The sequence below is a fragment of the Lissotriton vulgaris genome, chromosome 9 (genome assembly GCF_964263255.1).
Source record: "Lissotriton vulgaris chromosome 9, aLisVul1.2, whole genome shotgun sequence".
In the NCBI taxonomy this organism is placed as follows: Eukaryota; Metazoa; Chordata; class Amphibia; order Caudata; family Salamandridae; genus Lissotriton; species Lissotriton vulgaris.
The window spans coordinates 481,684,250-481,706,271 of NC_141697.1; the positions used below are offsets into that span (position 1 = coordinate 481,684,250).

General features: G+C 43.9%; 1 pseudogene; it reads left to right on the forward strand.

Moving 5' to 3' along the window:
- Positions 1-1,210, forward strand: part of LOC147690303 (calponin-3 pseudogene) — a 46,359-nt pseudogene extending 45,149 nt beyond the window's left edge.
- Positions 1,211-22,022: the final 20,812 nt, after the last annotated feature.

Sequence of the window (22,022 nt, forward strand, 5' to 3'; positions counted from 1 at the left end):
GCACAGCGGTTTACTAACAAAAGAGCACAGCAAGTTTAAAAACACAGCGTGTACTTTCAGAAAGTACATGCTGTGTTTTTAAATTTGCTGTAGTCTTGTTAGTAAAGCGCTGCTGCAAGAGAGATTGTGTACTTTTGTTTAAGTATTCATGTTAATGATAGCTCATGAAGGGGCTGTGATTAACATGAATACTTCATCATCAAATTGCCTTTTCTGTTTTTCTGAGTATTTCACACCAATGTCAACAGTCGTGTGGAAACCTTTAGTTTTTGCCAAACTTGCCAGGGACACTAGAGAGGTCTGCACTTTGGTGATGTTGCCGTTCTCAAAGAGATCATTTGCTTCAAAGATATCATGAGGCCTCATTCCGTACACTTGGATTGCCCGAATTAAATTCCCAACGTTCTCGAACTGATGCCAATTTGCTTGGAGACTGTGTTTATCTTTTGTACAGATCCAGGCTGAAGTTGATTAATTAGGTGGTAAAGAACAACGTCATCTTTTAAGCCCAGGCGGAAATTCTCGCCAATAGCCTCGCCGGTGACTTCTCCGATCCAAAGGCGCAGATCCTCTTCATTTTTTAGGTCATACTTCAAGGCGATCTTGTTCTTGACCTCGGCGGACAGGCCATAGGTGAGCCCCTTGTTGAAGTTACTGATGCTTCTGCCGGTGCTGTAGAGCTGGGCGCGGCCCTCCCTTAGGTCTGGGGGTGATAACAGGCACCAATAAATGCACCAGTCAAGCAGGTATGACTGCCTATGAGGCCCAACGACATCTTTACGACCCAAAGATGCAAATGAACAAACCATTTGACCAGACGACCATCAGTCTCCAGATGGGCACGAACAAAGGGGTGAGTCAGGCTGGCATGTCTGCGCCAGGAACCAAGCGAGATAGCTACGACAAAAAGGGGATAATGCAACCACTGGACAACTCCACTGTTTTACTACAGATGGGCACCAACAAAGTAGCCTCCCAAAAAGGAATGAGTGTATATGGCCTTGGTCAGCAAGTGTATGACCTTAAGTACTGCGCTGCACCTACAGAATCAGTCATTCACAACGGAAGCCAGGGGACAGGATCAAATGGATCTGAAATCAGTGAAAGCCATTATCGGGCGGAGTACCCTGATGATTATCCGGGCGAGTATCCAGATGACTATCCAAGGGATTATCATGGCCAGTACAGCGACAAAGGCATTGATTATTAGATATGCATGGATTGATCAGTATTAGTTCTTATTTTATTCCATACACACTATAACGCATATCATACTCCAAGAAATTTTGCATTCCATACATTCCCTGTTTCCGCCTCTTTTTATAAACCTATGGTTGCCTTTGGTGCTGCAAGGTTTATTTTTTTAGTCAGCAGCCTAATCAATACATACATAAAAAGCCAAAAAAAGAACATTTCGGCAGGTGAATTTTTTGTATAGCCAATTAAACGTATTTTGTTGCTTTTTTTGCAACTGTTTCATATAAATCTTTAAAATAAAAAATAAAATAAAAATGAATACTTACACAAAAGACCACAATCTTCCCCGCACTGAAGATATAGCTAGAGCCGGCTCTAGGGGAAAGTGGGGGTATGAGGGGACGTCATTTGTACAAGTATTTTGCTATTTAAAAAGCACCTGCTGCGGCAGAGTTCCTGGCCTCCAGCCATTATCAGGCTTCAATTAAAATGCCAAAATAACTGTGGTGATTAATGTCTTCCTGGAAAGTGACAGAGTTTTGACTCTTCCAAAGGTAGCGCAGTGGGTTAAAATGACTGCTGCTAAGAATTGAGTCAGTAACTGTCAAACAGCTGCGTGTACACTGCAAGTATTATGTTAGAGCTTTATGTTTGTTTACTCATTCTTTCATCATCCTAATCTTGCCAAAAGGGCAATTTGGGTAGAACCAATTCTTGTTATTAAAGAGAACCCCTAACACTGGTGTTACATTTTACATTCTGAATTTATATAAGGACTCTTAAACTATATTACCTACCAGTATCGATGACATGTTACTCCTGCACTACACCTTGTAGTCCTGTCTAATGTAACATTTCCTATGCACTGATTTACATACCTATGATTGTCTCTGTCCAATGTTTATGTGATGTAAAGTGCTCTGACACCTTACAATGGTATGAGTGGTGCTATTAAACTAAATGAATCTGAGAGACAGTTATTCTGAAGACTTGAGGGGCACTGTTAAAGGGCGGTGGTGAGGGAATCCGTTGCAGAGGTGGTCATTGGGGGGGGCGTTAACAAACATTGTCGCACAAGATGCCACCAGTGCTAAAGCCAGCCGTGAAGATAGCTCACCTGTTATACATCATTTTGGGCTCTCTCTTTAACACTTCTCTGACTTCGGGCCTCTTTTCTTCTACCTTCGAATGTGCTGTTCTTCTTCTTTAACATAAGCAGTCTTCTTTAGCTCCTAATGACATCTCTAATTTCCGACCTTTCTGCTTCCTTGAAAAATTCTGGAATATATTGTGTTTTCTCAACTTTCCCTTTCTCTTCAAGGTAATGACCTTCTCAACCCAGTTCAGAACGGCTTTCGTTGTATTCATTCACCAAAATACACTTTACTTTGAGTTTCTAACGCAAAGCTTTGTGCTTGCCATCACAAACACTCTTCACTTTTTATTCTTCTTGACTCTTTCTGCTGCTTTGACACAGCAGATCACTCTTTCCTTATCTACATGTTGGGTCTCTAGTACTACTCTTAACTAGTTTCATTCTTCTCTTGCTTAGTTTCATGGAATGAAATGGCATCCTCAGCACGCCAGTAGCTCACCCTGTTTTCTGAGTTGTCTTGGGTGCTTGGTTCTAGTCATCTGGTCTTCTCATTGTACACTATTCCTTTCATTTCTGTCATTTATTCTTTTGACTTTCTCTTCCATTTCCATGCTGACAGCTCTCGAATCTGTTTCTGCTTTTCTTCCTTATCTAACATCCTTCTTGACCGTATTTATGGTTGTTACTCGACTGCTGAAAAATTGATTACTATGTACTTTAAAAAAACGTAATAGTAAAATAAATAAGATCCTCTTATTCCCCGCTTCAGCTGCTATTAACACCCATTGTCCTATCGCTTTATATATATCAATATTCCTACTTTCTCCTGAGTTAGAAATCCTTGTGTTATGTTTAATTGTTCTCTGACTTTCTCAGAACAGTTGTTTTCTGTGGTAACGTCTTGCTGTTTACATCCCGATAATATCCAGAAAGTCAAATATTTTCTCCCCTTCTCCTCTATCCTCCTCCTGGACCCGTGCCTGTCCCTTTCTCGAATCAACTACTTTCCTTCTTTGTATGTTAAAGTCCTTTAATCGCTGGTCCAAAGCTACTTAAAATGTTTGTGTTCACCTCCTCGTTTCTCTTAACTATCTTACTCCAACTTCTTATTTAGCTCAGATTCTTTGCTTACTGCTTTCCTTCCAGCTTTCATTTTGTTATCTTTGTGTTACGTTCAAGGGTCTTCACTCTCTTGCCCCAGCTAACTTACTTGATGTCTCTGTGTACTCCAATTCTTTCTCTTAGTTTTGGTTCCACATCTATGTAGTTTCAATTCTAGTTGTTTCTTCACGCTGTCAATTCTTCACATTGCCGCCTCTAATCCGTTAAATAATTTTTCACTTTCTATTCTCTCTTCTCCTAGCCTTTCTTATTCTAGGGCAGTTTCCAGTCCTTTCAGCTAACTCCTGGCCCTCCAACATTGTAGCTCTGAGCATCTCCAGGACCTGCAAGCTTGCCAGCATACCCACTCTCTACTGGGCCTCTGCAGGAGGGGATGCAATGGTAAGGGTGTGTTGACCAATAGTAAAGGGCGGACCTCGGTGAACATTTTATGCACATGCAGCAGTGGCACACAAACCCTCTGATGATAGTCAATTGACGATGCGCGGGGGCAGTTAGTTTTCAGCATAGCCGACTGGGTCAAAGGAAGTCTTCAAAGTGCAGCATTTTTGTAGATGGATCACAAGTGCTCCACAACAGGCCTTCCGTTCTGACAATCATCCAGCTCCCTGCTGTATTTATAAAAGTAAGTAATCAAAACTCTTTTGTATGTGTCTAGTGACCTACCTTCGTTCTCTCATTGTCCACTTCCTCCATTTGTTTTAAGAAAAAGTTGCCTAAATTTAAGATGGGGAATGAAACTCTGTGGTTTGCGACCACTAACTTTCTCCAGGAGGGCCTTCTCAATTCCATCAGAGTATTGAAACTGTGTGTTTGTTTCAGATTTAATTTATTGAGGCAGTGATGTATTTTTGGAGCCCAGAGACACATTCACAGTATTTCAGTGTACTCTGGGTAAACAATATATATTATGTGATCCACTCCTTAATTCATTTGACCATCTTCTTAAAAAATAGTGTGCATTGCTTTTATTATGGAGCTAAGCCTCATCAGATTCCAGGTCTTGGCCTACTCGTCAGTCACAGGAATTCTGATTTTTAGGTCTGTCAGTAGACAAGACCTTTAAATTCTAGTAAAACTATATATAAACTAAGGGCCAGATGTAGGTAATTCCTATTTACCTACTCTTAAATACCGAATCATACCGATTCGGTATTTAAGAGTAGGTAAATAGGAAGGGGGCAGATGTAGGTAATTCTTATTTTAGAATTACCGAATCTGTATGATTCGGTATTTACCGATTCGGTAAATACCGAATCGGTATTTCCTATTGATTCCTATGGGCCTTGAAGCCCATAGGAATCAATGGTAAATACCGATTTGGTATTTACCGAATCGGTAAATACCGAATCCTGCAAGGGTGAACGGGGTGTCACTTTGACACCCTGTAGCACCCCAATTCCAGGCTTGTGTGCCATGTGGCACACATACATGCCCTAAGGGCATGTCTGTGTGTTACATGGCACAGGTGTACATGCACAGATGTGCATGTACACCTCAATTCGGTATTTTACCACCCAATTATATTGGGTGATAAAATACCGAATTCTGAAGGCCTGTAGCACTGTAAACAGTGCTACCTACATCTGGGATTTACCGAATCGGTAAAATTACCGATTCGGTATTTTACAGAATCGGTAAATTTACCGATTCCGTAAATTTACTGATTCTGTAAAATAATGTCCCCTACATGTCAAAAGCCAATTACCGGTCGGTAACGGCCGAAATCGGCCGTTACCGACCGGTAATTGGCGACCTACATCTGTCCCTAATACTTGCTATAAGACACTTTTAGCCAGTCTTCTTCAACCATTGGTCTCTTGTTGCATCATTCAGATTTTTCTTCCACCCACAGTAGCATACAACTTGAGCCAATCGATCAGCCCCCTGCAGCCATTGGATAACTTCAGTTTGAGTGACAGCATTCTACTCTTTCACAAGAGCACATTCACAGCCAAAGTAGTAACCTTCAGTACCAGGTACTAGTACAGCAATGTGTGCTTTTTGGGACAAAAAAATGTCTCTGCTCTTAGTTAATTTTTTTTATATATTGTCCAGTACCCAGCAGCTCAATCAACAATTAAGTCATAGCTGCCAAGGTTTTAGATTGCTATGTGTGACATTTTCAGAAATTAAGTGTTATCATGAGTGACATTTCAACCACTATGCGTGACACTTGTGAGCAAGTATACCTAGACTGAATAAATGCTACAAATAACCAAGTGTTAACTGCATACAATACCGGTGTGGAGCGCATTTACGCCCAGTCTGTACTGTGCAAAGCATGCAAATAGCCCAACGTTTAGGGTCTCTGTCTCGTCCCTGCACTCAGCAATGCTACATAGTAAAGTGTGCTAATGTCCTATTCGATAAAACAGTGGCCATCCTTGCTTACTGGGCCTTCGCTGTGCGAATGACCCATGACTCTACCTGAAAGTATCCACATCACAATATCAATGTAAGAAAGGATTGTCGTACCATCATCCAGGTATGCATGTCTAGTGCCTGCTGCTGAGATCCTGGACACCTTCAGATGCAGCATATTGGGCTCCTACAACCCTCTTAACTAATTCTGACATCGCCTTTTTGTGCACCATTGTAGGCAGCAACTCTTGTGCTTTTCTAAACCTGGTGTGTACTTGCCTGTTTAACCAATTCATGTCATGGCTTGTGTATTCAAATTGCAAATCTGCCTTAAGCCCCTTAACATGGGTTGTATGTGTGGTTTTTTTTAAAGCAAAAGTTTGGAGTGATATATGGCGCTGCGCACAAGAGCTGTCTGGTTCCTAAAGTACATAGCCATGGCTGCAGTGCTCAGAGACCTTACACTGCCGCACACAGAGGAAAAAAATTAGAGGGAGCATTGGTCTTGACTACCTGGCACAGCGTCAATCTCTGCTGCAATGTGTGTGTCCTAGTGTATTTGCCATCACAGTGAAGCATTGCTAAGGCACAATATGTATACATGATACAGATGACTAATTTCACATAGGTGATCGGCGAATGATACTTTCAAATTACCCGCTTGGTTGCCTGGTTGCGCATCCTGCTTTCCTGCTGCCCAGAGGAACTACTGCAGCACACGGTCACCCACGGCTGTTGGTCCTCCCCGCCGCCGCTTACTACACCATTTAGAGGCCGCTGAGCGGGAGGACTACAGCCCCCACAATTCCTGGCGAGACAGCCACGCCCACTGACACGCGCACTTCTGTGCCCGGAGGCGCACAAAACACCGGCCTCCCTCCGCGTCGCAGCCCCGGGGCTGGCCAAGGCTGGGCTGATCAGTTCTGGGACATTCACAGTAAGATCACAGCCTTTATTAAGAACTTCCTGCTACTGGACTAACAATATTTACTACAGTGTGATCATATAGCGTTAAAATCTTTTTTCATTGCAGTGTCATTTACCTAAGATATTAATTCTCTTTGCTTTATTTGTTTTTTGACTTTAGCCTTTAAACATAAGCTAAAGGAGTATGAGTTCACGTCTCAGTAAAGGCAGGCAATCCCTGGTGGGCGGGTCTGTTAGGGAGACATTGGATAATTTTATTACCAAGGCTGCTCCAGTGCTAGAACGTGAGATAGCTATCACGGAACGGCGCCTATCCTCGGAATATCTGTATAATAAACGCTCATCTTTGGGCACTATCCAACTAGCGACCACTCCACCAGTCCACAGTATGGAAAAAGACCAAATTGGAACATTAGGTCCCACTACAGTTACAAGATCAAACAGTCTCAAACTGAATCAAATAAAAATGATTCAAACGTAGAACCACCACTAGAAATTCCATCTGAGGAACAATCATTCACAATATCCCCTAGGCACACCCTGAGAGATAAAACTCACACCAAAACAACAGGTCCAGGGCCCATCACAAAAAAAAGAAAGCGCGGGGGGATTAGTTATAATAGTAGAACTGCAAAAACACCTACATTATTCCAAAGTCCTTTAAGGAATTCAAGAACAACTGTAAGTAAGATCACGCCAGACCATCATCCCCCATCCTCCCATTCTATTAAAGATCTAATGGGGAGCATGGAGCAATTGGTCAAATCCCTAATATTGCCACTAGTAGAGAGGGTTAAAAGAATGGCAGAACAATTGGGGTCTATAGAAAAGGAAATTATAAAGAACACAGACCTAACTAGGGAATTGACAACGTGTAGACAAAAACAATCCATGTGCAATACATCATCAGGGTTGATACCAGTTGACAAACTACATAGCAAGGATCCATCACCAGTACAAGACCAGAACATCTCGGCCCCCTGTAAAACAGACAAGGGCCATACTACTCCTAGGGCAGGTTAATAAATTAGGCAATTTTCAAACAACTGTAACCAGGACAACTCCCCCGGTTAAGCACCCAAGGGTAAACCAGGAAAAAGTAGACCTGCCACCAGAGGCCACACCCTATGTCGTGGTATTGACTGGGGTTCCGGAACTAGCGGTCTGATAAACTGAAGGCCACCAAGAGCTCAAGAATAAAGTGATATACTGGTTGAGTAACAACAGGCCATTACCTCCCAACATTAATGGCGAAATCCTCCATGTAAGAAGACTTGGATGGGTGGGTCACAGACGAAAGGACATAAGGGGGATGTTATTATCATTAACTTTAGGGACCGAAGAGTAATTAGACATATTGGTGACTGGTACACTGAGAGAGGTGGGGAAGAAATCTCGACACACAATTTAAGCTATTTAAGCTATTTCTACCCTCAATCGTTGTTGGCAAATCCTCCAAGATCCCACGCCCTATATGGGAGCAGCACAGAACGTTCCGGTTTCAACTTCCCCACCTTCAATCACTTCTCTACGCTTTCTGGGCTGGAAGGAGTTGATTGACTCCCCAACCAGGTTCTTGGGGACAGTCATGAATTTAAACAACCATTAATTCTAGAAATTCCAACTGTTGGTCTCGAAGGCAGTCAGTCTAAATCAATGTTTTCCGGCATATCACCAGCTGAATTAAATTGTACAGAAAAGGTGATAGCTAACTCTGTAGTAGGCAGCAAAAATCCCACATCCTTAGTAAGCATCCCATCCACTCTTCCTTTTGGAAAGGATGTGGTACTCGGAACGATCGATGATCCACTGGTAGAACAGGCCACAACGCTACCGGATAATAGCCCTGTTAAAGAAGGTCCTCTTATAGCGTTTCTTTTCTGGAATATAGCCGGACTCCGTCCCAAGGTAGAAAATTGCATTGGGTTGAATTTTATTGAGAATTACAGTATAATTTGTCTCCAGGAGACTTGGTCTACCACTGAAATACATCTGGTAGGTTATAAAACCTATTTCTCCCCCGCATTACCTGTAGCATCTGGTAGAGCAAAAGGTGGTTTAAGTATATTTATCTCGAATTCAATAGGGGGGGGGTGGAAATAACCCCTGTAGAACTGGAAGTGAATTTTCAGATACTTAGTCTTGGTTTAAACAGAGAGGATACCGTTCTCTTGGTAAATTTTTATAACAATTTACCAGATGGAGAACTGTTGAACGTTTTGCGCAGGTTGCGCCTCAAATTATCTCCCTTGACAAGGGGGTCTGTTGAAGGAGCTACCATCATTTGGGGGGGGTGATTTCAATCAACACCCATGCCAACACAGTAACCGGAATTTGTGCGGGATAACAGACGAAAATGAAGAACCTATAGTCCATTTTTCCCACTCAAGTATTGGAAACTCCCTAAACAAAATTCTTTTTGATGATGGATCTCGTAATCGCTAACGAAAAGAACGCCTCATGTCAGTTGCTGGATCGAACATTTCTTGGGAGGGGAAGGCAGACCACCATAGATTTTATTCTGATATCAAACACCGTGGGTAATCGTGCCACTAATTTTGCAACACTGATTATTGTACTAAGCGATCACTGTGCTCTTAGTTTAACATTTCAACCACTTTATCAGCACAGTACGCAAAGTATCGCCAGTGCATTGAGACAAAACACCCTACACTTGGATAGATCAAACGGATTCTCCATAAAATAGGAGAAAGTCGATCCTCCAGAAATCACAAGGAGAGTCATAAATACAGCCTATCTTCCAATTCTTAAATGTCTAGATCTGGCCACATTAGATGAGGAAGTCTTAAGCAATTTTAGGGTGGTCCTAAAAGCAATAAACGAGGCACTTTTTGTAAAGTTAAAAAATACCTAATCGAACTAAGCAGGATGGTTCAATCATAGATGCACAGCAGCGCATTCCAATTTAAAAATAGCCTTGCAAAAATCTAACAGGGTGGCCCAAGAAATAGCAATTTTTAGGAGAGAGTATAACATAGCGATAAAGGACAGGAAATCCGAATTAAAACAGGCTTCATGGGACCAATTACATAAAAGTTGCATCTATAAAAATAGTTCAGCCTTTTGGGCCGTTATCAAATCCCCATTCCTATTCGATCACAAAGATTCGCCTGCCATTGATGTGGCTATTGACGAATCGGTTTGGGTGGCATACTTTTCAAGGATCTTTGAGAAAGGTCCAGTTAACATGGGTGGGCAAGAAGACACAAGTCCTGCACAACCTGCGCTCTCCTATCCAATTACATTAGAAATTACTATTAAAGAGGTACTTCAGGCCTTAAAGGCCAGCAAAAACGGCAAGGCCCCTGGCCCTGATGGGGTTCCAATAGATCTATTCAAATCAAATTTAGACCTTTGGCCCCCAATTCTGACTAGGGTACTTAAGGCAGCTTGTGAGGAGGGTCTAGTGGATTCATGGTGCAAATCAATTATGGTCCCTATTTTTAAAAAGGGGGACCGTCAGGAGGTATCCTGATACCGCCCAATCTCACTGCTGGACTCCTTGGGCAAAGTGGCGGGCAGAGTTATCCTTAAGCACCTCCAGCAGTGGGCGGACGATAGCAGGATCCTCTCGGACCTCCAATTCGGGTTTCGTGAGGGCTTGGGGACAGTTGAACAGGCCCTAAACCTGACAATGCTATTAGGCAAGTACGTATGTGCGAAGGCGGGCAATATGTATATGGTATACGTTGATCTGTCCGCAGCCTTCGACTGCATTTGCCATGCCAAACTTTGGTCCGTGTTACTGGATATGGGGTTAGATCTACCAATGGTAAATTTTCTGCACAAATTATATTCCAACTCCTCAGCTAGGGTGAGGTTTGGGGTAAAGGGCGAGTTATCCGCGCCGTTTGGAGTAGAGAGAGGAGTCCGACAAGGTTGTGTCCTGGCTCCCTTCCTCTTCACGCTTTACACCAACGTCTGGAGAGGGCCATGTTGAAGGGGAGCCAGGATCTTCCATTAATAAAAAAACGTCCGATTCCAGCTCTACTCTATGCGGACAACGCAGTGATACTGGCCCGTCCCCCCTGGAACTCCAGAAGGCGCTAAATAGATACTCCCAATTTATGGGGAAGTTGGATTTATGTATAAATATCAAAAAACCTTTGTTATGACAGCAGGACCAGGGGAAAAAAGGACAAAGGACATACATTTAAACAAGGATAAACTGGCAATCACAGCACAATACCCATACTTGGGAATTATTATTGACCATAAACCTAACCGGAAATGAGCAAGCGAGTCCTGAAAATTCCATCTTATTAGAGCCACTATGGCCCTCGTAAATTTTTCAAAAAAATTGGGAAAGAGGCCGCTGGTAGAGCTTTTAAAGATATATAGAGCTAAATGCCAATCAGTAGCGCAATATGGGACCGGAGTGTAGGGGAATGCAAATACCAACAACTTACAAGTGGCTGAGAATGCCTTTTTGAGATTCTTTCTAGCGGTACCAAAGAGTGTATCTACTTTCTCATGTCACATGGAACTGGGGATCTCCTATTTATCGGATTTAGCCAAAATACAAACACTCCTCCTTTGGCGTCGAATTTGGTCGACAGACAAAAACAAATTCACACAGCGAATCATCTCAGACTGTATGGTCTTGGACCACTCACATCAAATTGGCTGGTTGTCATATATAAAAAGTTTCTTATATGACCTAGGATTGGAAAAACACTATCTGGTACCAACCTCCATTCGGTCATTATCAAGGAAGGCACTACAGGTGCTGTCCCTTACACATTTAGAAGTATTACGGATAACCAAAGAAGCCTCTAAACCATCTGTCCAACACTGCATGGCTGTTCAAACAACTCTCTTAATTCAGCCTTATCTAACCCATGATTTTACCACCTTTGAGAGATTTCTCCTGACTAGGTTCAGGTTAAATGTTTTACACCGTCTGGTTGCTTTCCCAACAAGAAATAACTGGGGCTCAGAATTACCTCTTTGTCCGTGTGATGAGATTTCCACTCAGGCAACTATTCACACTTTCTTTTTCTGTAAATATTACAGGGAGAATAGAAAGATCTGGCTGATTCCGTTATTAAAACTTATGGGCATCAGAAGATGCCATCCGCCTTGCTATTTCTACAGTATGTGGGTGAGGAGTGGACATCGAAGCACATAGTTAAGTTTCTGAAATTTATTTTTCGACATCGACCAAATTTGTAAAAATCCTTGTATAATCATGCGTATTGACAAATCTAATCATGCATGTAACAAGTAAGATGATCTTCCCTTACAAGGTTCCATGTATATATCATGAATTAGTTTTTAAGTTGTATATATCATAGGGCATTAAATAGTAAATTTGCCCATTTTTAGAATAACTATGTTTTTTTAAAAGTCGTTTTTTAGAGGCAGTACGTTGTTTTAATGAAAAATGTAAAATGAAATTTGTGTGAAACTGCTTTTATGTTTTTTTTTACATGATAAAAACCGAATAAAGAAATACTTACTTACTTACTTACATAGGTGATAGGCGAATGATTCTACCCTCTTGCATGCTGCATAACTATCCCCAGGGAGTACCTAGATGGACGATGTGTATCATTCCATGTGTACACAACATCATTGTACAGAATGTTTCTTAATATGCACATGGGTCAGCGTTTATTAACCCAGACACTGCCATTTCCTGTACCTTTGTATTGCACCATTCCTGTACTTTTTTATTGTAACTTTAAGAGAAGTACATGCTTCTTGTGATGTTTGGCCATGATTTATTCCATTGATGTATTATATTTGGCAGGACATGCCACTTGTGCAGCTAATTATAATTCATGCAAGTAATTGAAGAAAACCTGGGCAATTTCAGCATGGTCTGATACATATGAACTTTCTCTCCTACGAACAACATGACCCCTGAGCAGGAACACCAGTACTACATTAGACTGGAAAGGCATGTGGCCATGGTCTTTCAGAGAATGGGGAGCCGATACAAAAAGGCAAAGGTCACTGGGGCCTGGAAGTCACCCCCTCAGGTTCAGAAAGAACATAACAGGGCAAGCACCAGGCCTGAAGTTCACCACTCCCATGTGGCTGATCCCGGTGCAGTGGCAGGACCCTCCACAGCACTGCCAGCAGTGGCACCACAGGCGGTGACCCCCACTCCAGCTTAGTCTATGGACTTTGAAAGGCAAGCCAATTCAGACATTAAATTGAGTCTGGCAGGGCTGGAACTTCAGGTGGTAATACTGATGAAGATGGTTCGAACACTACAGCAATCAGTGGACAAAATTGCTGAGCAGATGTATGGCCTCCCTCCAACATTCTGTCTCTCCCAAGTTATTGTTGCCAATTTTTATAGTGCATATAGTTTTACCATAGGTTAGGATAAGTTTTAGCTTAGTGATAGGTTAGGTTAGTTTTCATGTTTTATAGATTTTAATGTTTATGTGCTGTTAGGTGGCGATATGGGTGGGCAGATTGTCAAGTGGGTGGGGGTTAATTTTTAGTATGTGTATAAAGGAAAAACAAAAAAATACAAATGCAAAGAATATTTATTTGTTTAGGTTTTAATGTGTAGGTAGTTTGTGTATAGGTGTAGTTTATGATTGTCTCTTGTGCAAATGTGTGTTAAGGGGTTGGAAGGCTGATGTTTAACCTGCCTGTTGTAGTATATATGTAGAGTAGTATAAGTTAAAGTTAGGTAGATTAGGTTGTTTTAAGTTAGGATAGTGTAGTTGATTTCACATAGGTTAGTGTAGGTATAGTTTAGGTAGGAATAGTTACTGTAGTTTAGTTAGTTTGGGATATTAGTTTTTCATGGTGTTTAAAATAAAATATGTTTTGCACTTTGACAACTGCTTGCTCATTGACTGTGTGGTTATTGTCATATATACTTTGGTTGGGTGGAGAACATGCTGTAGGATTTCCTGACAGTGTTTGCATACATGTGAAACTAGGTGAACCACCAAAGCAGTGGAAGGAATCTTCAAACGTTATTGTACACTGTAGGTGGCACTCTTGCTGTGAATGGACACACAGCTCAAAACTAGGTACTAACCTAATGTTGCACTATGAGTGTATGTGACGCAACATATTTTGTATGAATGATTGAGTCAAACCATTGTGACTAAACTTGGATGTGTTGTGTGCCACACTGATGGCAGCCACTTACACGCTCTCTTTAGCACCATTTTTTTCCACATCACTGTTGTCTGCTGGCCAGTATGCATGGAGATATCCCACACCTGGGCAGAAATGTCATTCAGTCAAACCATTGGCAGATTGCTTATTGTAGCACTTCATTCATGAGAACTTGGGTATCTATTTGCTAGTTTAGATGCCCATAGGTATCACAAAATACTAGTTTGCATGGCCTGTGCAGTTTCACTCCTGTATTTAAAGTACACATTTTACTTTAGATAGGAGGTAGTGTCTTTAAGGTCATCACTTCCACCATGATCTACTTAGCCAAATCGTATACAGGTATACAACACATTGCTTCTGATTAGTGAATGTATCTGCATGTGAACCAAGAAGCAAGTCACAGTCCTTGGGGCAACAAGCCAAACATAGTTTGTGAGCCACTGGATGACCAAACAGAGTCCATGGGGGATACATGTCATAGCAAATGTTGAGCAGAGGAGTGTTCCACTGAGGAGGAGGACCAAATTGCCGTTAGGGAAGATGGGCCACATAGCCAGTCTACAAATGAGTGAGATCAACAGGTGGGAAATACAAGGGAGGACACTGCCAGTTTAGAAGTACACTGGCATTGAAATAAGCACAGGTAAATTGGGAAACTGGACATGTGGCACAGGAAAATGCTATCAGTCAGTTTTTCCTTGGAAAGAGGGAAAATCCACTTCTTCGTCCTCTGATGTGTGTGGTGCCTCCTGTGAGTGGGAGGCATACACACATCATCCAGGACACCCAGTGGTTTAGGAGCAGTTGGTACATTCTCTGCAATGAAATAGAGATATGTTGTTGTTGATCTATGTTGGATGGTGACATGAGTATCTGGTTTACATTCTGACTTCCTACTCATTCCCTGTCAGGTCAACATTGATGCTTAGGACATCTGTTACTCATAGGCTAAAAGGCCAATTTGCAGCATATTTGCCTTTCAGAGACAGTATCTCTGCATTGTTCACGCAACCACTATGTGACAGCGCAGGCTGGTCGTGTCATGATACATGTTGCAGCACAGTTACACAGCTCACTGGCCCTGCCATTCCTTTGTTATTAGCTTTCTTTTTCAAGATGCCTATACCAATAGTGTTAAGATGTATGGACACCACTTCTGTGAACATTGCACCTAGTTCCCAGGGGGCCTGCATTACTTGTGACCAGTACTCACCCCACATCTCCTGTGAAGGTGAAGTGGGTTTGCTCATGAATGTGGGATGATCCTGAAGTCTGCTTTTCACACAGTACACCATAGAACTTTGACTAGTTGTGATGTCTTGCATGCACATTGTACTTTCATGTTGCCAAGGGTTCAGTTTTTCGGACATATCCTGCACATCTCTACACAGCTTCCAACCTTGCGACACTGCAGGAATATATGAGGGCATGTGAAGTAGTGTGGCTCACTGGTTAGAGGCGGCAGACCCGAGAGCAGAGGACGGCCCGGGACCAGGGTTCGATTCCCGGCGCGGCAGGTTTCTGGACCAGGGTCAGCGGACTCGATAATTCTCTCGCCTCAGTGCCCACTCTGATCAGCGATCACACTCGGCAACTCTGGGCATTAGCTTGCCTCATCTTCACTAACGGCCCCACCAGACCGCCGGGGATGCCTGGTCTCACCCTGGAGATACCTATGAAGGGACCATCTCTCAGGGAAGCCAGGAAGGGTTTCGCAGCGGTCGAAGCCCCTTGGGACCCTCCGGGTAAGTAGTGCGCTATATAAATGCCTATACAGGTGCTTGCCATGGGTTTCCCATTTGTGTCTTCTCATGTGATTTCATAGCACGTACATTTGGCTCCATAATTGTGGACAGTGGGCACTGAGTAGCACCTCTGAGGGGATGGGCCTAATCACACGAGTTAGATTGCTAACACTGGCACTCAGGCCATTTCATCATTGACAGAGTAGGTCCTCTGCAGAGTTTCCCTACCAGGGGCTCACATGGTCCTACGTCATCTTTTGTCAAACCCCCTCACTTGTTTGTGTAAACACCTTCTTTGCCAAACTTGATTTTGTGCCAGGCACTCAACTTCCTGTCACACACTGATGCTACCCAGATGGTAAATTAACTCTGATGTGCCTACACCAACAATATGCGAGACCATATCCAATGGACTGACATGGCTTCCTTGCAGTACACATATGCCTTCTCACCTCCTTGCTATGCAATGTCTCAGGATTCAGACACAGTGGCAGTTTGACATGCTCAGCCAGCGCTTACAATGCACTGCACTACCAGGGGCCAACCAGGGTCACACACCATATTTTGTTTCAACACACATGGCCCTCTGGTGTGCATCATTTGCATTCACCCCTACACCCAGTTTGATTTGGGTAATGACAGGACATTGGCTGCTCCCTACATCCATCGAGACTGCTGCATGCTATGTAGATTCAAGCATTTTACTACAAATGTGACTCTTGGCATGTTCGTAAGTGTGAATCCTTCACATGCCCCACACCCGCCCCTCTCAGGTATGCACTTTCTTCTCTGACAATCCATTGCATTCCATTGGTTTACAGTCCAAATTAGTGTGCATGAGCCCAAGTTAGACACAATGGTATCATGATGCAAGGTGGCCTGCATAGGTCCTACTAATCCATAAGATCTGCATATTTGTTGGACAACATGAACTAAAGGCTTGGTGCCTAGGCTGATTCCGGACACCCCCGCAGGATATGTTTGCCAATACACCAACTAGCTCACAGTGCCACCGTAAGCCCCCCCCCCCCCCGGTTATTGTGCAGTGAATGGTTTCTAGCAACCACTGAACATGAGAACCTTGACCCCTCAGGGATCATGGAAACAGTTTGAAACCTTGCTCTAAGCCAATCGGGCTCACTTATTCTCAGATACGTATTCAGAGAATACACAGTGGGACTTTTGAATACGTTTATTGAACCAACGTTATTCTTATATAAAATATGTGTGCGGCAATGATTAATAGACAGCAGCAGATAAAAATGATTTCAAACACCAAAAGCGTAAATAGTAGATATACCTCTACCATGGTGCTAAAGCAAGTTATATATGCAGGCATATAAACCTAGGCAGATATCAAGCCTACTCCTTTGCGAATCCTATTCTAAGTGTACCTAGACTGCATGTAGGTGTGGAGCCAAGAATCCCCTCATTGACGATCCAACCCCATAACCTGATGGGATAGAATAAAAGACAGCTGCATGGTGAAGTCTCAGCACGCAGGGGCCCTCTGTGTCAGCTGAAGTGCCTCCTATCATAATCTATCCGGATGCTCATCTTTATAATAGAAAGCAGCCTTGCGATGTGTGCCTAGATTAGTGATGTTATGGACATGTAAATAGTCCTGTCACCCCGTGGATGAACACAGAGATGACATCTGTACATAGTGCAAACAGAGACCTTGTACATGATGTTCAGGGCATTGTGATAATGTTGTGCGAAGTTAGATGTGTAAACAAGTTTATTTTCGGGGAAACTAATCCAATATTGTCGTTCAGGCAAATATTTGCAAAAGTTCACAGCAGAAATGTTATTGTAAGGACAATATAAGAAATTAGCTGCTTTGTTACATGGGCCTAACCTGGGACTATAACACCCACTCCTCAAATTAAGGGTCGATATCTAAAAGCTATCTAAAAAAGCCATCAGACCATTTTAAAAATGTTTAAAAACTATTCTTACAGCATCTAAAAGCGGCCCTTCCTTTAAAATATTCATTTAAAAGCACTTAAATCAGTATACTATTTGAGATCCTAAGCCCACAGAAAGTGATGGTACCTAGAAAAAGAAAGCAAAAAGCTGTTTTGGTTCATTTTGTTTAGCAAAAAGGCCAAATTGTTCCCACACAGAAAAAGCCAACTATTTATGAGTTCCGAGTGGTAGACACAACACTCCTGTTGCCAAAAACCAGATGACGTTTCCAGAGTCGCACCTCAAAGCAGATTTATGGAGCAAAGGTGATTCCATCGAATTCATACATCAGCCACTCAGGGAGGCTTTGTAGCCCTTAGGTTTGCCACTGTTCATATTATTAAGAGTTGAAGCATCCCAGAGTGGCTATAAGGATGCATTCATCATCAATAGAATACACGGTGGACTACAATACACATGGGCCTTTAAGAGTTCCATCTGTACTTCAATGTCCGGTGACGCAACCAATTCTGATCCGGGACATATATCCAGGATGCAAAGCAGACAGAGAAAGACAGGTTGTATGTAGTCTAGCCAGACAGGCCTTAAGAATAAGAACCAATGCTCGTTCAGTCCTTGAAGCCGAGGTGTGCCGAAGCAGTGTACCATGCGCTCACGGCAACGCAAGACTAGCAGTGCTGTATCCATTCTGAGTTAAACTAGAACATAAATTGCTGAGCATATAAAATCGAATGAGGATTCCTGCCACAAGTGGAAGGACAAGCGGAGCCCTCCAAAAACACCCACCAACATGGAGTGTATGAAGATGGTATGACATCAAAAATTGGAAGGTGCTAACCAGACTGTAGCTGATACATTTAACAAAGTGCACTATTCCTTTTGTTTCAAACATGTTAAAGATACGATGGACAGCTCTCCAAATTGCAGCGGAAAGTTAGTATGGGGTAGTGTTTGTATCTCAGACAAGGACCTTGCAACCTGGAGATCAAACATTTGTTTGCTGATGTTAAGGCCACATGCTTTTGAGAAGTATGACTTTCAGTTTGCTCAGAGAATCAAACTGCATTTTGGAAACATTTATTGAAGGCCATAGCATTGCTTCCCAGACTGTGCGGGTAGGTGGAAACAATACTTGTGTACAACAAGTCACTATGGAATTTACTATCACTAGATAAGCAAATCCCGGTTCCATTCTGCAGCAACCTGGATCCTTCAGCATCAACTAGCTCCCATTTGAGAGCAGATTGAACATGGGATGAATCATAGTAGCTAGAGAACCCTCAGATAACAAGACAAGTTCCCCACTGAAGCATTGCATGCCCTGTGGAGAGAAATGTCCTTGCAAACTAAGGATCCACTTAAAGCATCTTCACAGTTTGTTTGTTTATGTTTGTTGATTTCATTAGCGCGTGGCTGCCCGTGAGCGTCCCAGCGCTAGTGATAGAGCCTGTGAGGCCAAGAGAGGGGGATAAGGGGAAAAGCCAGGTCTTCAGAAGTTTACGAAAAGAAAGAAGATTAGGCTGAGCACAGATGTCCAGTGGACGAGAAATCCACAGTTTAGAGGCATTATACAGAAAAAGGCGGCCTCCTGATCGAGCCCTCTCGATCCTGGGTGTCAAAGTCAGATGAAGATGGGTAGACCGCAGGGTTCTGTTGGTTTTATAGGGAACAATAAGATCTTTTAGAATAGGGGGGCCTTGCCATGAAGGATTTTGTGAGTCGTGCAAAGGGCCTTAAAATGAACTCTTTCCAAAATGGGTAGCCAATGAAGTGACCTGAGAGCCAATTTTGCTGAGCTTCGGTTGTTGGCGCCAGTAAGGAGCCTGGCAGCGGTGCTTTGTACAACCTGAAGTTTAGCCATCACTTTCTTTGAAACACCTAGGTATAGGGCATTCCCATAGTCCAATCTGGACAATATGAGGCCCTGGATCAGAAGCTTTCTGGACTGAGTGGAGAGCAGAGGTATAAATTTGCGGGATGTACGAAGAAGACCGTAACAAGTTCCAGCGGTTTTCCTAGCTTGGGTGTTAAGCGTAAGGCCTTGGTCCAACCAGATCCCCAGGCTTTTAATATCAGACTTCGGGGTCAGGGGCAGACCCATGCATGGGGGCCACAATGTCTCAGGGCGAAAATGTGACTGGTTACCTATGACCAGGATCTCCGTCTTGTCACCGTTAAGCCTAAGGTGGGACCTGTCCATCCTGCCGGCTATATCCCCAAGACAGGAGTGGAGATCGATGGAAGGGTGGTCCTGCTGACTTAAGGATACAATGAGCTGGGTGTCATCAGCATAGGTCAAGAGTTTAATGCCATATGAAGTGACGATTTTTTCAAGGGGAGACATGTACACATTAAAAATCGTAGGGCTCACGGATGAGCCCTGGGGGATGCCGCAGTGTAACGGGGTTATTTTGGAGATGAAATTGCCCTCGGCCACCTGAAATGAGAGGTAGTGTAGAAAGGATGTCAGCCAAGAGAGGGCCAGTCTAGAAATGCCCAGGTCTCTGAGCCGGTGAACCAGTATGCCATGGTTCCCGGTGTCAAAGGTTGCCCTCAGATCCAGGAGGATCACTGCCACTGATCCCCCTGAATCTATGATCTTTCTCGCCTCTTCGACTACCGCAATCATGGTGGTCTCCGTACCCTGGCCCGGGTAAAAACCCATCTGTAAGGGTTTGAGAAGGTCCCTTGATTCAAGGTAGTCAGATAGCTGGCGGTTGTCAATTTTTTTTGCCACCTTGCTAATACCTGGAAGAAGGGAGATGGGCCGAAAGTTGTTCAGTTCCAAACAGTCAAGATTGGGTTTTTTTTTTTAATTAAATTTATACTTTATTACATCCTCAATTCACATACACATCCGACATCGCCTACAACCCGGAGGCCGGCGGCATCGAAAAATCACCCTCCAATCCCTGGGTAAAGGTAAGTTACACAGCCGTAAAGACCAACAGTCCGAGGGCCTGGCGGCGAAACTGCAGGTGTGGAACAAGTGTGCAGAGGCATTAGTTCATAGTAGCAACCATTGAGTGATCACAACATATAAGCAGAATGCACACCCCGCAGCGCCATCAAAATCAGTCCCAGGTGCAGCATGGCGTGCCAGACTGGCAGGATCGAAGTAGCCACCCGGGAAGAACTGCGTATAAACCCAGAGTCGGAGTCATCACCAACGGGGACCCAGGGAAAGGTGTATAAAGGGGGGTGAGACCCCCCCAGACAATAACAAACCCACCCACCCCGAAAGAAGAACAAGCCAGACTACCTAAACCCGTGTCCACCACCCACCTCCCACTCTGCACCACAACCATGGACCCCTCAGCCGGGCTAAGGGAGAGAAGCAAATGCCCACTAGGGCGGGATAACGCTCAGGGAAGGGGGCAGCGGTTGCCACAAGCAGGAACAGCCGTCACAAGCAACCCCCAACACAAAACACCTCAAAGATCAGGCACGATTCACCACACTGTCACAACGCTAAGGCCTTCAACTGACACACTCCTCATCCACAGCTGACGCAGCCCCCTCCTCCTGTGGCACATCCAGCTCCACACTCTCTGGATCCGACTCACCATCCTCTTGCGCACTTTGAAACGCCCTAAACAACCCCCAAAAGTTTTTGGGTCTACTCTTCGGAGGTAGGAGTTCACTATACACCTCCGATTGCGTGCAACAGTAAAGCAAGTCTGTTTCCCAACGTTTTTTAGTGGGAACTGGCCCCCGCATCCAGCACAGTGCTATCAGCCGCTTTGCCGTCAGTAATGCCATGTCCGCGAGCCGCCGCATAGCCACAGGAAGAGGTTTTGAAAAACCGAGTAAGGCGAGCGCCGGGTTAGGCAAGATCACCTCTCCAAGGATAGCGCTGAGGTCCGCAAAGACCTCTACCCAGTACTTATGTATGGCAGGACAAGTCCAGGCCATATGGAGAAAGTCTGCCGTGTGAAAGTGGCAGCGCTCACACTCCGCAGAGTCCCTAAGGCCATACCTATGCAACCTCTCGGGCGTGTAGTAGACACGCTGTAGGAATTTAAAATGCACCAGGCGGTGCCTACCGTTGAGCGAGATCTTCCTAGTATTAGTCGCACAATAACGCCACATGTCGTCTGAGATGGGAGATTGGAGGTCAGCCTGCCAGGCCAAGCGGGCCTTGGAGAGGGGATATTGCCGTTGTCTATCACCCAGAGACTTAAGAGCTGTGATCAGTTTGCGAGATGAAGGGGTCTTGATTACATAGGTGAGTTCCGGCACTTCCGGCGGTTCAGCTAGGTCCGGGCCTAAAACGGCGAGGGCCGCTCTACGAACGCTGTGATATTGAAAACTATGAAGCAGCGTTGCCCCGGGAGAGGATTGAAGGACCTGCTGCAGCGTTTTCAGAGTGCCCTTTGAGAAAAGATCTCCCATGGTAACAATGCCTAGGTCACGTAGCGCCTTCAGGACGCCCTTCTCCGTCAGTGGAGCCAACCAGGCTGCCCATTCTACACGGAGCAAAGGTGAATACAGCAGCGCACACTCACTGGAGCCAATCA